At 51.2% G+C, this 16,441-nt stretch overlaps 1 pseudogene; it reads left to right on the top strand.

The window, feature by feature from the left end:
* Positions 1-119: 119 nt before the first annotated feature.
* On the top strand, positions 120-1,330 carry LOC144097027 (histone H2B pseudogene; annotated as a pseudogene).
* Positions 1,331-16,441: the final 15,111 nt, after the last annotated feature.

Raw genomic sequence — 16,441 nt, 5'->3', positions numbered from 1 at the left:
TATTTGCGCGCCGTTATTATGCAGAGACCCCGTCGTGCCTGAAGTTCGTCATCACGCCGATAGCACACTGAGCGCGTGGCTATGCGCACCACGTGACCTCGCTTCGGCAGCGCGTGAAGTTCTGAACGCTGCCTGCCATAAAAGGAGCGCGACCATTAGCGGCTGCCATTTTGAGTCTGCGCAATCTAGGCTACGGACGTGTTGCGTTCGGTCGAGCAAGGACAATGTCGTCGAAGATGGCTGCTGCGGCGGAGCTGGCGAGGAAGGCGAAGGGCGGCAAGACCACCGCCCAGAAGATTGCTTTGTCCGCCGCGAGCGCCATCGACGGTGTGAAGAAGCGTCGCCGCCGCCGCCGCGAGAGCTACAGTATCTACATATTCAAGGTGCTCAAGCAAGTTCATCCGGACACGGGGATCTCGGGCAAGGCGATGGCCATCATGAACAGCTTCGTCAGCGATATCCTGGACCGCATCGGCGAAGAGGCTACCAAGCTGACCATCTCCGCGAAGCGAGTCACAGTCACGGCACGCGAGATCCAGACTGTCACGCGACTGCTCCTGCCCGGTGAGCTGGCCCGGCACGCCGTCTCCGAGGGAACAAAGGCAGTCAGCAAGTACACATCCTCACAGCCGGGTCCGCCGACCTACCAGTCAGATCTGGCGCCGACGATGCCAGCCTCGCAGCCGAATCGGCGGTAGTCGACGCAGCAGCCGGAACAAGAGGAGCAGTAGTCTTTGTTATCGACAGAAAGCCGTGAGCACTTACCCTGGGGACGCGAGCGTTCTGTGTGAATTTGCTATGAATGTCAGGTGATAATTTTCATACGGCAGTGGTTTTGTTTTGTGGATCCATGCAGAGGCAGCGAGGAACTCTTATCCTGGTCTACCGATTTCACTGTTCGGGACAGTCCTTTTTTTGTTTTGCGCTGCGGGCCGCCGGCGCTTTTCTGTTGGCGTGCTGTCGCGATGCTGTAGACTGAAACTGTGCGAAAGGCAAGGCATGGAACGACGCGGAGAAGTCGCCGCTAGACAGCCCCACGATGTTTTATTTTGTTCACCGTTAAATCGTTGTTAGGGGCCACTGTGCACACATGAATTGCACGCACATTGCGTTCCATTCTGAATGGCACCGCTGTTGACGATCTTTTCAGAATTAAGGCAATAAAAAAATTCACAAGCGTGTCTTTTCTCGTTGCTTGCTCATAACAAGCCTGAGTTACGCAGTTATGCTGGGTGACGCATCGTGAGAGTGCTAGCAACGGTGATGGCTGGCGAGGACTGTGGAGCAGATTCACTGTTGTGCGTAGCATTGGAACAATGAAATGTAGGCTGATGGGCGAAATTTGGAGAATGGTGTTTACGGCAACGTTGACTCTGCCGAAGCGAGTGTTACACTTGCCGCAGTTGCGTACAGTTCGCGACTTAGCCACTTGTTGCACAGATTGCATCGCCGTGCCGCAACCACCGCAGTTGCAGCGAGGCGCGCGCTCACACGCGATCGCGAGACCACCATTGCGCACGCTGCGTGCGCTCATGACATTGCCCGATAACATCTGCAAATTTGTGCCCATGTACTTGGTGCAGAAAAATGATAACGTTCACGCTATGATGCATCTGCATGCGTATGGTCTTATCAGGCAAGGCGCAGCCGTAATCTCCGTGGGTGTAGAATTGGACTGTGCCGTTAGGTTGCGGTGACTAGGATTGATTAAAAAGAACATATTTTTGCAGCAAGCGTATGCGTATATTTTTCTATTCCTGGTGTCACTTGTGGCGCCATAACTATCTTTTGGCTGCTGAAACAAAATAATTGGTTTTTGGGGAACGAAAATGGCGCAGCATCTGTCTCATCGTTGGACACTTGAACAGAAGCACCGTAAGGGAAGGGATAAAGGAGGGAGTGAAAGAAGAAGTGCCGTAGCGGAGGGCTCCGGAATAATTTCGACCACCTGGGGATCTTTAACGTGCACTGACATTGAACAGTAAACGGGCGCCTTAGCGTTTTTCCTCCATAAAAACGCAGCCGCCGCGGTCGGGTTCGAACCCGGGAACTCCGGATCAGTAGCCAAGCGCCCTAACCATTGAGCCACAAACTTTTACCACGCGAGTTTAACGTGGTGATCCATGTTTGTAATGTCTCATGCACGATTCCCAAGGAAGAAACGCACGCAACGAAAAAGTCGGCGTACCCACGCCTTTCAACAAACGCAGCGCGAATTCTACGAAGCTTTTTTATGCTCTGGGGTCAGCTGTCTGAGCAGGCTGAGGGTACGGTACCTTCCTCGTGCTACCACCTGCCCATATTATTCGCGCCGGCTTCATTAAGCGCGGTATTCAGAAAAAAATTGAAGCGGAAAAAATTAGATAAAAATCCGCTTGTGAAAAATACGAGTGCTTCATCAGGTACGGCACATCTTAAAAATAAAATAAAATGCACTCTTCAGCATAGTTTACGTGCCCGTGAGCGTATTCAACAAGTTTTATCTTAAACGTGCACTGACGCAGCAGCCCATAGTGCTGTCCAAATAGAGCGCAACTAAAGTTCCGTCTATCACAGCTCACAGTATTGAGCGCGAAGCCGAGTCGCAACAGACTGCTGTAATCTTTGATATGGCAGATAGACCAGAGGAATCCTTTGTGACCAGACATGGTTTATATATCGGTTTTCGCATTCGTCGCTGAACATTCTTATAAGTCCCATTAGCGCAAAAGCCGGCGTCCGCCTTCTATGGCAAGAAATTCGGAGGATGTCAGAACGCCGGTGTGCGACGTCACAACACATGTGAGCGAACATCTATAATAGTCATGAATGATGAAACGTAACGTACTATGACCTACAAGTCATGACTCGTAGTCAAACGTATCTGGACTCAGCGCTTTGCAAGTAACGTAAGGTAAGGTGTATAGAGTTTGTACAAAGTATGCGCAGCCATGACTCAAAATCAATCTGCAACGTAGCGTGACTCAGAACTTTACAAGTAACGTAAGGTGTATAGTGTTTGTACAAAGTGTGCGTAGTCATGCTTCGTAGTCAGCCATGACTCTGGAACGCAGCATCACTCATCGCTTTACAAGTAACGTAATATAAGGTCTACAGAGTTTGTACGAAGTATTCATTGCTATTCCTCGTAGTCATGGTCATGACAGTCATTCTGAAATGTAGCATGACTGATTAACTTTGCAAGTAGCGTATGTAAGGTGTGTAGAGTTTGTACACAGTGTACTCTATTATTTTGCTTTTATCTTTCTAGCGCCACATCGTGGATATCCAAAGAAGCTTTGCTGCTTTTGTTTCCACGGTATTCACCCGGTGGTAGCACATACCCGTATTTGAGAGGCACTCGCCACACAGAATTCCCTGTTATAACTTTTTTTTTGTTATAACCCCCATTCTAATTCCTTTTCCCCGCTCTCAGTCAGTACGACATTGAAACACTACTGGCATTGTATACTATTATGCACATTAAGCCATTGTCCCGTCCTCGATCTCCAAGTTAACAGGACCCCTGTCCTTCCGTCTTCCAATCTATCAGACTACATACTAATGCCACTCCTTTTAATAATTGGTTTTTTGGGGAAAGGAAATGGCGCAGTACCTGTCTCATATATCTTTGGACACCTGAACCGCGCCGTAAGGGAAGGGATAAAGGAGGGAGTGAAAGAAGAAAGGAAGAATAGGTGCCGTAGTGGAGGGCTCCGGCATAATTTCGACCACCTGGGGATCTTTAACGTGCACTGACATCGCACAGCACACGGGCGCCTTAGCGTTTTTCCTCCATAAAAACGCAGCCGCCGCGGTCGGGTTCGAACCCGGGAACTCCGGTTCAGTAGTCGAGCGCCCTAACCACTGAGCCACCGCGGCGGGGCCCCACTCCTTTTCCCGTCAAAACTTTCCTGTATCCAGCAATTAACCGCCTGTGTCTTGGCCACTCCCCCGTAGTGGGTATGTGCCAGCAACGTCTGAGGCCGGCATTCCTTCCTTCCTTCCTTCCTTGCTTGCTTGCTTCCTTCCTTCCTTCCTTCCTTCCTTCCTTCCTTCCTTCCTTCCTTCCTTCCTTCCTTCCTTCCTTCCTTCCTTCCTTCCTTCCTTCCTTTTTTTGTTACCTAAATATGAAGCTAATCACATCGGGAATCATTAACACTTAGCACATACCGGCCTGCTTTTCGCAACCTACAAGGTCATTCCTGTCTTTTCATTATACGATTTCCGGATTTTGCGTACATGCTTCTCCTTGCCTAATTCATTTCGTGACTTTTTGATTGCCGCCGCTTCACTACAACGCCACGGACCAGTCGTATCTACACGAAACACAGAAAACTGGCACGTTCCTCGTTTCCGAACAAAGTATAAGAAACAGCCATTGAAGCATAACCTCCCCTCACTCCTAAACAAGTATAAATGTGATGCTACGCCCACAAGAAACTACTTCATGGAACAATTTCTAAACGTACAGTAAAAACCTAAATGTCTGTCCTTCTTTTGATCACATTGTGTGTGTCTTTTTTTTATCAAGTACTGACGTCCATTGCATGCTTACGTCTCCTACGATAGATCGTTTTTGATTACCTAACATGTCCAATATGAGATATGTTGTATACAGAGTCAGTTTCTTTCTTTTTAAATACAGTAGCCGTGTTTTCCTTTTTCTAATATTGCATATAATATTGTTTTTTTTTGCCATATTGTAGTCATGCTTTTGCATTGTTCTACCTTGTTATGGTCTCTTGGGCCTCGTCAAGCTGCCCGGAACAGTTTTTGCCCAAGAGCTCCAACCACGTATGCATGTGGTGAAGTAAATGAATTGAATTGAATGAAAAAAGTATAAGCGCTAGAATTTTGAGACCTGGCTTGTTCACTATAGTGAGAGATTAAAAATCTGGTTATGTTTACTGCTGTGATTGGCCAGCGGAGTAATACAGAACGCTGTGGACCATGGCGCAGTGTATAACTGCTGTTTTTGGAAGACCTAGTGGGTGGCTACGTGTCCGCTTCTAGGTCTGTGTTTTCGCTTTTCGCTGTCTTCTCGCGTGTGGCGTGGGTCGGACAGTGCCCTCCTTGAGACCGAATGCTGACGACGCCCCTGCGGAGAAATTCCCGGCACGGTGGGCCCATTCTCAAGTGAGAAAACCCAACCGGAACCCTCAGGGGCAAGCTAGGCTTAGCTCGGCGCTGCCGAGCGAGGCCGCGCTACGCGTCTGCATGGATTCTGCGTTGTCGACGACAGCTACGCGGATGCCCGCTGTGTTGCCGCCTGACGCAGCCTCCACGTCCACGCAATCGTCAGCGCCTCTGGGCCTCCAGCCTGCGCCGTCTTCCGATGCTACGACTTTGGCCTGCGACATGGACTGCTCTACCGCCTCCGTGCCCGTGGCACTTCCTCAAGAAACTGCCCGTCGCCCCAGTTCACTACTCCCACCAAGGGCCTGTTGTGATCCTTGGGCTGGGACGACCTAATCAACGGCAGATGTGGCCGTGACGGACCCACAGGCGGAGACTTGGAGGCGCCGTCGCTCGCGGACGACCATATGCCGGACCCTCCCTTTGTTGTCCTGATTGCCTCGTTCGGCCTTCCCGCGGGCCTGGAGTGCGGGATGACTTTGGGGACGCTTCCGGGCCAAACCCGCCTTCCCAGAATGGCTGCTAGCTGGGCGCACTGGCACAGGCTGTGACCGAGCAGCGGACGTGGAGAGGGGGACCTGGGTGTCCCGGCTGCGAGGAGAATACCCGGCTCGCCGACAGAGAAACTCCGAGCAGAAGGGAGTGGAGTGGTGTGTGTTCTGACTCTCGAGTAGAGTGGCCGCTCCGCCGGTCGGTCTCCGACCAAGCTTTTACGCTACCATGACAATGTAAATACTGTACATAAAGTTCTCCCTTTTGGTCACCTTAAATCCGTCTCCGGACCGCTTCGTTCCTGTTCTGCCCGACAACACCTGCTGAGCGACGGCATGCTACCCGATCCACGACAACTGGTGGCAGCGGTGGGATATTGCACACTGAAGCGGCGGTGTCGGCGACCTTGCCAGAGCAGTGCCCTTACCTCTTTTCAAACCGCTCGGAGGAGCAATTGGAGACGAGGGGGTTGAGCTATGGGGATCGCTCCGTTCACGCGCTTACGCGTTCTAAAGCCCGCGAAATCGCGGCCCAGTTGAGTCGTTCCGGGGAAGCAGAGAGGCATGCAACGGGCGAAAAAACTGTGCAGGTGGGCGCAGAGACCGCTCCTTTCGGAAATGAGACGCCTTCAGCGCCGTGTGGCGAGGCCATTGAGGAGTTGGAAATTTCGGTTCTGCCCCCCCAGTTAGACGGCTTTCCCGAGTTGATCAAGGTAGACCGACAGACCATCGCAGCTGAACAGGACAGCGATGCAACTCTCCGAGATTTGCATGATCATGTCGGTGAGGGACTGGGAAAGAAAAACGTCGTTCTCACGCAGCGCGCAGGAGTACTTTATCGGCAGTACAAAGACAAAAAAGGTGTGCACTACGACCAGCTAGTGGTGCCCCAAAAATATCGGGCAGGCCTTCTAAAGCTGTGTCACGGAAGCGGCTGGTCCGGCCATCTCGGCATCAAAAAAACGAAGGCCCGGCTTTTAAGAGAATTTTATTGGCCAGGGTGCTTCAAAGATGTTGAAAGATTTGTCCAGACCTGCGACGCTTGTCAGAGGGTAGGAAAATCCCACGATAAATGCAAGGCGCCCTTGAAACTTGTGCCACTAATTAGCGAACCGTTCCGGCGCCTTGTGGTGGACGTTGTAGGTCCACTACCTGTGACCGCATCAGGCTATCGCTACATTTTAACACTCATCTGTCCAGCGACGAAGTTCCCGGAGGCAATTCCCCTGAAAGAGCTGAACTCCGTGGGAATTGTCGACGGGCTGTTAAAGGTCTTTTCTAGAATAGGTTTCCCCGCCGAGTTACAGAGTGACCAAGGCAGCGTTTTTACGAGCGCACTTACCGTCACGTTTCTAGAGAAATGCGGCATTCGCCTTATCCACAGCTCTATCAGACACCCTCAGAGCAATAGTGTCGAGGCGTGGCACTCCGTACTAAAAAGAGTCCTCAGGGCCTTGTGCTACGAGCACCGCCGAGACTGGGAGGCATGCTTGCCAGCTACCATGTTCGCGCTTCGGTCAGTGCCACATGAAGCCACCGGTTTTAGTCCAGCAGAACTGGTATACGGCCGGTCGCTCAGGTCGCCCCTTCGCATGCTTCGCGAATCTTGGGAGGGCAAAGGTGAGGATCCCACCGTCCTTGAATATGTACTTCAGCTTCTGGAACGGCTTCAGTCATGCAGAGAGCTCGTTGAGGCCAACATGAAGTCGGCCCAGCAGAAAGCTAAACTCTACTACGACCGAAACGCACGACAGCGATCGTTTTCGGCGGGAGACAGGGTAATGCTGCTGGCCGCGTCGAAGGCAAACAAGCTGGACGTGCAGTGGAAGGGCCCCGCGCAGGTTGTGGAAAAACTATCAGAAACGAACTACGCGGTAAAGATCCCGGGTAGGCGGAACGAGGTAAAGATCTACCACTGTAACCTCATGAAGCCCTATCGACAACGCGAAGCAATCGTCCAGCTTGCGCTGAATGCACCTGAAGAGGTGCAAACAGATTTTGTATTTCCAGGCGGTGACATCCCCGCTTTTACTGGAGTTCTCGAGAGGATACGTGGTGATGCAGAGCTTACCGAACAACAGAAAGCGGACCTCCAGCAGCTACTTTCAGATTTCGAGGACACTTTCGCTGACAGGCCGGGAAAGACACTCTTAGTGGAGCATGATATTCAGGTGACCACCGACGAGCCTATTCGCTCCAGACCGTATCGCGTCTCTCCGAGGCAAAGGGAGATCCTTAATGCTGAGATTCACCGCATGCTTGACCTCGGCGTTATTGTGCCAACGAAGAGCGAATACACGTCACCTATCATACTGGTAGAAACACCCGGGAAGGAGCCACGGCCCTGCATCGACTACCGAAAGCTAAATGCCATCACACGAGACCAACTTTATCCTATCCCTAATTTGGAGGAGCGGGTAGAAACGGTCAGCAAGGCCCAGTATGTCTCAACTCTTGATCTAACCCGCGGCTACTGGCAGGTTCCCCTGACGGATAGAGCCAGTCAGTACGCGGCCTTTATCTCTCCCCTCGGCACTTTCCGACCACTCGTGATGAGCTTCGGGCTCAAAAACGCGCCGTTTTGCTTTTCTCGGCTGATGGATCGGGTGCTGACAGGTACGGAGGCATACGCGCTTCCTTACCTGGACGACATTGCCGTCTTCTCTGACAACTGGGAGGCTCACCTGCGCCACTTGCGCGAGGTTTTGACCCGACTGCGAGACGCGGGATTGACTGTCCGGGCTGAGAAGTGCAAGCTTGGTAAAGCTGAGGTCGAGTACCTTGGTCACGTTATCGGACGGGGCTACCGCCGGCCGCTGGACGCTAAGGTCGCAGCCATACGCGATTATCCTAGGCCGTCTACAAAGACTGACATACGCGCCTTTCTAGGGTTGGCTGGCTATTATCAGCATTATATTCCAGGCTACTCGGAAATGGCGAGTCCGCTCACAGATAGCTTAAGGAAGGAGGAGCCGATTAAGGTGAACTGGAATACCAGCAAAGAGCAGGCTTTTCTCGCGTTGAAGAAAGCGCTTACCAGCCGGCCTGTACTAAAGGCTCCTTCCTACGACCGCACCTTCATTGTTCAATGCGACGCGAGTGAGAGGGGGATGGGGGCGGTCCTGAGCCAGCGCGACGAGAGCGGAGAGGAACACCCTGTGTTATTCGTAAGCCGAAAACTGACGACCCGTGAAGAGGCGTACAGTGCCACGGAGAAGGAGTGCGCTTGTTTAGTGTGGGCCACCCACAAACTTCGGTGTTACCTGGCCGGTTCGCGATTCGTCATCGAGACTGATCACTGTCCATTGACCTGGCTTCAGAACATGTCTCCGAAAAACGGACGCTTGCTCCGCTGGAGTCTCGCCCTACAGGAGCATAATTTTGAAGTTCGCTACCGGAAGGGTAAAGAAAATGGTAATGCCGATGGCCTCAGCAGAGGCTTTGTTCGCTAAGCGAAATTGGCTATTCCAGGCGCTCGTCTAAGCGTACCTGGCGTAATGAAAGTTTTTTGTTGTTTTTACCTTCGTTTTTATGAGTGCCCTTCCGCATTTGATTTTGTGTTCAGTTGTAGCTTAGGTGAGAATGATAAATGTTATGTTGAACTCATCCCGTATGTCCAACTTTAGGCTCTCGTAACCCATCCATCGGCTGTTTGTCTCTTGATTGCAGCGGCAGCTGCGGCTTCTTTTTACAATGCCGTGGAATCTCATTCAAAATTGTAAGGTGCTGGGCTCTAAAATCGCCCGCATATGTCTAATATGCACGCAGCTCACCCTACCTGACGCCCTGGGAGTGGGAAAAACGGGGCGTATTCATGCAGAACAGCTTAAGGCGTTGTTCCTAGATTGCCTGGCACGGCTCGGGGTGGTCGGTGGTGCTCTTGCCTTGCTGGATTGGGGCATTGCGCAGGCTTGATCACTAATGCCCTACCAGAGAGTCTGGGCCTGCAGTCATTCCCCATCAGGACCATCCGGAGAACAAGGGACCTGTCCAGCTGATCCGGCCTCTTCAGAGGACACCGAGCAGATGTAGCCCCTTTCGAGGCCTCTTCCTGGCGGCGGACGAGCTGTTGTGATCCTTGGGCTGGGACGACCTAATCAACGGCAGATGTGGCCGTGACGGACCCACAGGCGGAGACTTGGAGGCGCCGTCGCTCGCGGACGACCATATGCCGGACCCTCCCTTTGTTGTCCTGATTGCCTCGTTCGGCCTTCCCGCGGGCCTGGAGTGCGGGATGACTTTGGGGACGCTTCCGGGCCAAACCCGCCTTCCCAGAATGGCTGCTAGCTGGGCGCACTGGCACAGGCTGTGACCGAGCAGCGGACGTGGAGAGGGGGACCTGGGTGTCCCGGCTGCGAGGAGAATACCCGGCTCGCCGACAGAGAAACTCCGAGCAGAAGGGAGTGGAGTGGTGTGTGTTCTGACTCTCGAGTAGAGTGGCCGCTCCGCCGGTCGGTCTCCGACCAAGCTTTTACGCTACCATGACAATGTAAATACTGTACATAAAGTTCTCCCTTTTGGTCACCTTAAATCCGTCTCCGGACCGCTTCGTTCCTGTTCTGCCCGACAACACCTGCTGAGCGACGGCATGCTACCCGATCCACGACAGGCCGTCACCAGCGTCTGAGCCTCCTCCACAGATGCCTCCCGTGAGTCACGGCTCTCTTCCGCCTGCTGCGAACTCGTTCCGCGTTACCATCAAGCCTACATTGCGCTTTGATATGACTGCCATCCCTGCCCGGAATGTTCAAGCCACAATTGACCATGCCCTTGGCTCTTCGAACTACTGCGGGTTTGTCGTCCATCGCCCATCGAACACCATCACGGTAAACTTGTCATCCTTGATGGACGCCCAGAAACTTTGCGCAGTTACGCGGATCCCCCTGGCTGACAGCAAGCATGTCCCGGTGCAAATATATTTTGCATCTGGTCCTGACACACTCCGCTGCATGGTTTATCATGTCGACAGAACGAGCCCTCCCGAGGAGGTGCGCGCAAATATTCGCTGCTCAACTCATGTTGTACTGCAAGCACGGCCTATGGGTCGCCAGGGCTCATACCTGCTCATCCTGCAAGGCCCGTTGACTCTCCCGAAGTACCTTACCTACTACGGTGCGATCGTCAAACCACAGCCCTTCCGACCTCGTCGTATTTTTTGTTATCACTGCCACAGAGAAGGACATATGCAAAATACCTGCCCTAATCCAGCAGCTGTGGCCGACATGAATGAACCAACAGTTCATTGTGCCCTGTGCAAATCGCCGGACCATAACATTCGCTCCCCCGCTTGTCCAATGAAGAAGCAAGCGAAGAAGTTTCACAAGTCGCCTGCAAAAATGGATGTTCCTACAAGTAATCGCTTTGCAGCTCTCGCATGTGACGACAACGACTTCCCTGAACTTCCTTTATCTGAGCCCGCTGCTCACCATACGTCTCCTCACCAGCGTACATATGCACAAGCGGCTCACCTTCCCGGATGAAATGGTACGCCAAAACGTCCAGTGCATCCATCACATGTGGATACGACAGATGAAGACACAGATTTAGACAATGCAATCGCGGAGGCTCGCCGCCGACTAGACGAACTCACCCAGCGCCTGGAACAGCGTCGTTCTCAATCCTCTCGAAGAATTCTAATAACTCGGGAGCAATAATCACCTAGGGTAAGCACTGGTCCACAATCAGGTGCCGACCACCTGTTAGCCGTGACTACCCCGACAGTGGATACGATATTAGCGCTGATGAAGCAGGTGACATCCCTCATCGTGGAAGCTCTTCGGCCTCGCCATGGATAGCGCATCATCATCGGTGGTGGTACAGTGGAACTGTCGAGGATTCGCTAATAAGGCCTCTGAAGTGAACATCCGCCTTCGCGACGGAAAGCTGAGGGCATGGGCGTTCCTACTGCAAGAGCATAATGCACTCCCACGCCTTTCAGGTTTCTGCGCATACCATTCACCCTCTATCCCTGATCGCCGTTGCACCGCCTCCTCCCTCAGCCCAGGTAAATCTGCAATTTATATTCACAGTTCAGTTCCGCACACACCGCTCGACCTTTCACGGTGGTGCAACACACGTCAAGAGGTTGTCGCCCTTCTCGTAAAACCTGCACGCACACCCCTTATTCTAGTTTCTTTTTATAGTCGTCCTGGCTCCGCATCTCCCAATCTGGGATGGGTTCGTTTTCTACGTTCTACCAACTTGGGTATCCCGATTCTAGTTGGTGGTGATTTCAACGGCGCACACACTGCGTGGGGTTGCCCATCGGATTCCTCAAGGGGTGCACACATCCAAGGGAGCTTTTCGGATCATTCCTTCAACTTTTAAACCGCCCGAATACTTCTACCCGCCCGCGAGGTGGCCCGTATTCACCTGATTTGACTTGGTGGTTAGGCCCCGGTAACCCTCGTTGGGCTGTTGATTCTGATACTTGGGGTAGCGATCACAGCCCTATTTTTATCTCCCTCACGCGTACGCGTCTACGGAAAATACGCCGCACTGTACGAATAACATCATGGGACTCTGTACGCGCAGACGATCATTTATCTACATTCAACCCCTCTTCAGCATTGTCTACTCTCTCTGCTGTTCTCGCTACTCACATGTACTATTTATTACCACTACTGTAAATGAAGACGACCCAAACCCGGACATACATCTCTTGAATCTGTGGGCTCTTCGTCGCCAGGCGGATCTTTACACTACTCGTCACCCCGATGACCTTTCGGCTCTTCCTACTCTTCACCGCGCTACCGCACGGGCGCGGCGCTTTGCAAAGCGGCTAGGCAGGCAACGCTGGGCTGCATGGTGTGCCCGCCTGTCCTCTACGCAGGGCAATCGACATCTTTGAAGAGTGTTTCACGCCATGGAGCGCCCTTCTCAGATTGCAGATTACACAGAGAGCATTCGCCTCGCGCTAAATGTGGATGAGGACATATTTGCACAACAAGCGGCCCGTCAATTTTTTTCCAAACCATGACTGTACCGCTACGTCTCCACCTGACTTGTCGGTAACAGAGCCCCCAGAGGGGATTACTTCTGACCTCACCATGGCAGAGCTGCTGGCCTCCATTGAACGTTTAAAAACTACTACTACTCCAGGGCACGACGGCATACCTAACTCCTTATTCCGTAACTTGGAAGGGAGGGCTTTGCAAACCCTACTTGATACTTTTAATGAAGTATGGCTTTCTGGCGTCATGCCGGGAGACTGGAAGCATTCTATTGTGGTTCCAATACCCAAGTCAGGTCAGCCTCCAGTATCTCTCTCGGCCCTTCGTCCAATTTCCCTTACGCCTACCATCTGCAAGCTTTATGAAAACATTCTAGCCGCACGCTTGTCGTGGTGGCTGGAATCCCATGATTGTTACCCAGATTCCCAAATTGGTTTCCGCCCACAAATTGGAACGGAGGACGGCCTTGCTACTTTGGCTGCTGACGTGCTTGACCACTCTCCGCAGAGTCACCTTGTACGAACCGTAATCGCTAAAGACATAACAAAGGCATATGATAACATCCTTCACTCTGCCATTCTTGTCTCCCTTCAAACTCTTGGTCTCCCTCACCGGTTCCTCCTCTCCATTCACGCCTTTTTAGCAAATCGAACCTTCAGCGTGCGTGTCCACGGAAAGCCCTTTGGTAATTTTACTTCCAATAGAGGAGTGCCGCGGGGCTCCGTTCTCGCCCCCACATTATTTAATGTGGCTTTAATTCCTCTTGTTCGAGCCCTAGAGACTATCCCTTCTATCCGCGTGCTTGCATATGCCGATGATATCACCTTGTGGTGCTGTCATCCAGATACGTCTATTCATCAGTCGGTCCTTCAACACGCGCTGGATGTATTGACATCTCGCCTCCCACCTCTGGGTCTAACACTCTCTCCTACTAAATCATGTTTCATTCGAATTGGAAATAAAGCCGCCTTACGGAAAGCTCCCCCTTTAAATTTTACGGTACATACTTCTCTGATTCCTCAGGTAGAAACTGTTCGTATTCTTTGTCTTCTCCATACATCTGGGACTGGCACCCCGTGGCTGACAGCCACCCGTAAATCGGCTCACGCTACTCTAGGTATGATTCGTCGCATAGCTATGCGCTCTGGTGGCGCACGTGCTCATACGGCCCGCCAGCTTGTGCGCTCTATCCTTCAGCCACGGATAGTATATCAGGCACAATTTCAACGTCTCACCCGCAGACAGTGGGACTCCCTTGAAGCTATCAATCGTGAGGCTATGCGCGTCATAACATATCTGCCTCGTTTAACACCCATACCTGTGCTACAGGAGTTCGCCCAACTTAATACACTCAGTGAAATCATCGACCAACGGGTGGCAAATAGAGCTCGAAAACAGTCTCTCAAACTTCATCGTTTAAAAACACTTCCACCGTGGTCCTATTGCCAGCTCACTGACAATCGCCCCACTGTTTCCCCGTCGGTATCAGCAGCGTATCTGCCTGAAGGGTGCATATTATACACGGATGCATCACATTCTGCAGAGAGGGGAGTTACTGATGTGTATAGTCCATCTCATCCGCATCTCAACTCTCGCGCGACGTATACTGCGGATACGTGCACTCCCCTGGCATTGGAACTTCAAGCCATTTATAATGCCATTGCTTCCCTTCCGCTCGTTCCAACATTCAATACAGTTCATATTTACACCGACTCCCGCGCCGCCCTTAAACAGCTTCAGGCTGTTCGACGAACGTTCCAGATTTCACAATCTATTCATGTGCTCTGCGCAAAGTATCCATGTCCAGTGCGCATACACTGGATTCGCGGCCATGCCCAGGATCCACATAACATTCAAGCGGATGCTGACTCCTCTTCATACATTAGGCGATCCGCCACCTTCCCCTCTGCCCCCAGATCCGTTCCTGTCCCACGTTTCCGATTCCGAAGTTCTGCGCCAGCGAACACGCGCTCTAATTCCTCCGTGTTCGCACCCTCTCCCCCGTAGTCTTACTCGGCAGGAAGAGGTATCCGTGCGCCGGATTCGGGCAGGGGCGGCTCTGACACCATCTGTCCTTCATCGGTGGCGTGCCAAAGATCTGCCAGTACCTGACGGGTGCCCTCACTGTAGCGCTGCACCGGACATTTGTGATGTGCGGCACTTGTTGTGGACGTGCCCAGCGACGGCTGCTATCAGAAAACGGCTCCTCAGGGAGGTGGGCCTGCGGTGGAACCGCGAAAGCGACTACGTGAAGTTGACAATGGACAACCGTTTCATTAACAACCTCTGCGACTACCTCAGCGCAACGGTTCTTCACTCCTTCTTTTAACTTTAAATCCCGTGCATTCCTTCCCCCCCCCTTTCCTTTTTTCAACTTATGCGTCATGGCGCACTTCTCGAAAAAAAAAAAAGACTGCTGTTTTTTTTTTAAGTTGTGTCTTACTATACACGGTGTTTCACCTTAGACTTTAAACAATTTCCAGAAATCGGCTTTTTGTGTTAATAGAGTACTTTTTTTTTGGCATAGCATTGGGAGCAGCGTAGCACATCAGAATACAGCCAAGACGTACTAACTAGCTGGCTGGTTAGCTAATATCGAATCGCTAACTTTTAAACTATTACAGTTAGGCTCCTTAAATAATGACAGGCGTGCAACCCACCATAAATAATATCAATATGAGTTTTTATAATTTCGAAAACGGAGTTACCGGAGTTCCCGGGTTCGAACCCGACCGCGGCGGCTGCGTTTTTATGGAGGAAAAACGCTAAGGCGCCCGGGTGCTGTGGGATGTCAGTGCACGTTAAAGATCCCCAGGTGGTCGAAATTATTCCGGAGCCCTCCACTAGCCCTCCACTACGGTCCCTTTTTCTTCCTTTCTTCTTTCACTCCCTCCTTTATCTCTTTCCTTACAGCGCGATTCAGGTGTCCGCCGATGTATGAGACAGATACTGCGCCATTTCCTTTCCCCAAAAACCAATTATTATTATTAGTTACCCTCGGCGCTATAGCTGAACAAAGTTTGGCTATTTCGACGAATTATGTGCACTGGAGAGGTTGCTTTCCCTGCAAGCTTCTTGAAAGCCCATGTATTTTGGCTCGATGTAGCCAAAATTTGTTAGGCCACAGCGCAGAGGGTAACCGTGCTTTCGAAATTCTAAAAACGGATATGGATATCACTTTTGTTCGACTATGCCGATAAAAGCGCTTTTTTTAAAATTCAAAGCATAAAAATTAAAAAGCCTATTTTTAAAAATTGAGTGAAACCTTAGGTGAAACACCCTGTAAATCGTATCTGAAACGAACCGCACCACTTGCGCGTGCTGCACGCGTTTTACAAAAGATTTTGGCATGCTGTCCAGCCGGTAACTCATGTATAGTAAGAGATAGAAGTGTATTCTTACTCACGAGTTCCTAAATGACCTATTTACGTTGTTTTTTTTATCCTGCCTATACTGGTTTGTCAAAAATTTGTGCAATGTTGTAATTCACAACCATTTAGCGATATATTTAGTCTGCATTTTATATAACTTTATATGCTTTTATAATCAGCTGGTGCTCGACGAAAACAAGTAAAGTTAAAAGCGATTCACATGCAAAATCTGTGGAGTGCCTCCTTGTGCAATTTGCTTCCTGCGTTTTCAAAGCGGAAAGTAGCCGGCTGAAGGCACGCCAGTGTCTTTACTTGTCCGAATGTTGAAAGTGAGAGGATGTAGCATGAACATTTCTTGACTATTTTGTCACATAGGATTTTGTATGTTCTCTCATTTGTTGTTTGTATGTCTGCACCAAGTTGACAGCAGACGATAAAAAACCTCTTTTTTAAATGGCTGTTATTCAGTGGCCAGTGAAACGCATATGTCCCACTTTTTTCTCGAGAA

This window comes from Amblyomma americanum, chromosome 1 (genome assembly GCF_052857255.1).
Source record: "Amblyomma americanum isolate KBUSLIRL-KWMA chromosome 1, ASM5285725v1, whole genome shotgun sequence".
NCBI lineage: Eukaryota > Metazoa > Arthropoda > Arachnida > Ixodida > Ixodidae > Amblyomma > Amblyomma americanum.
Note: the sequence above shows the minus strand (reverse complement) of the source record. Positions and strands in the feature narration are given on the sequence as shown.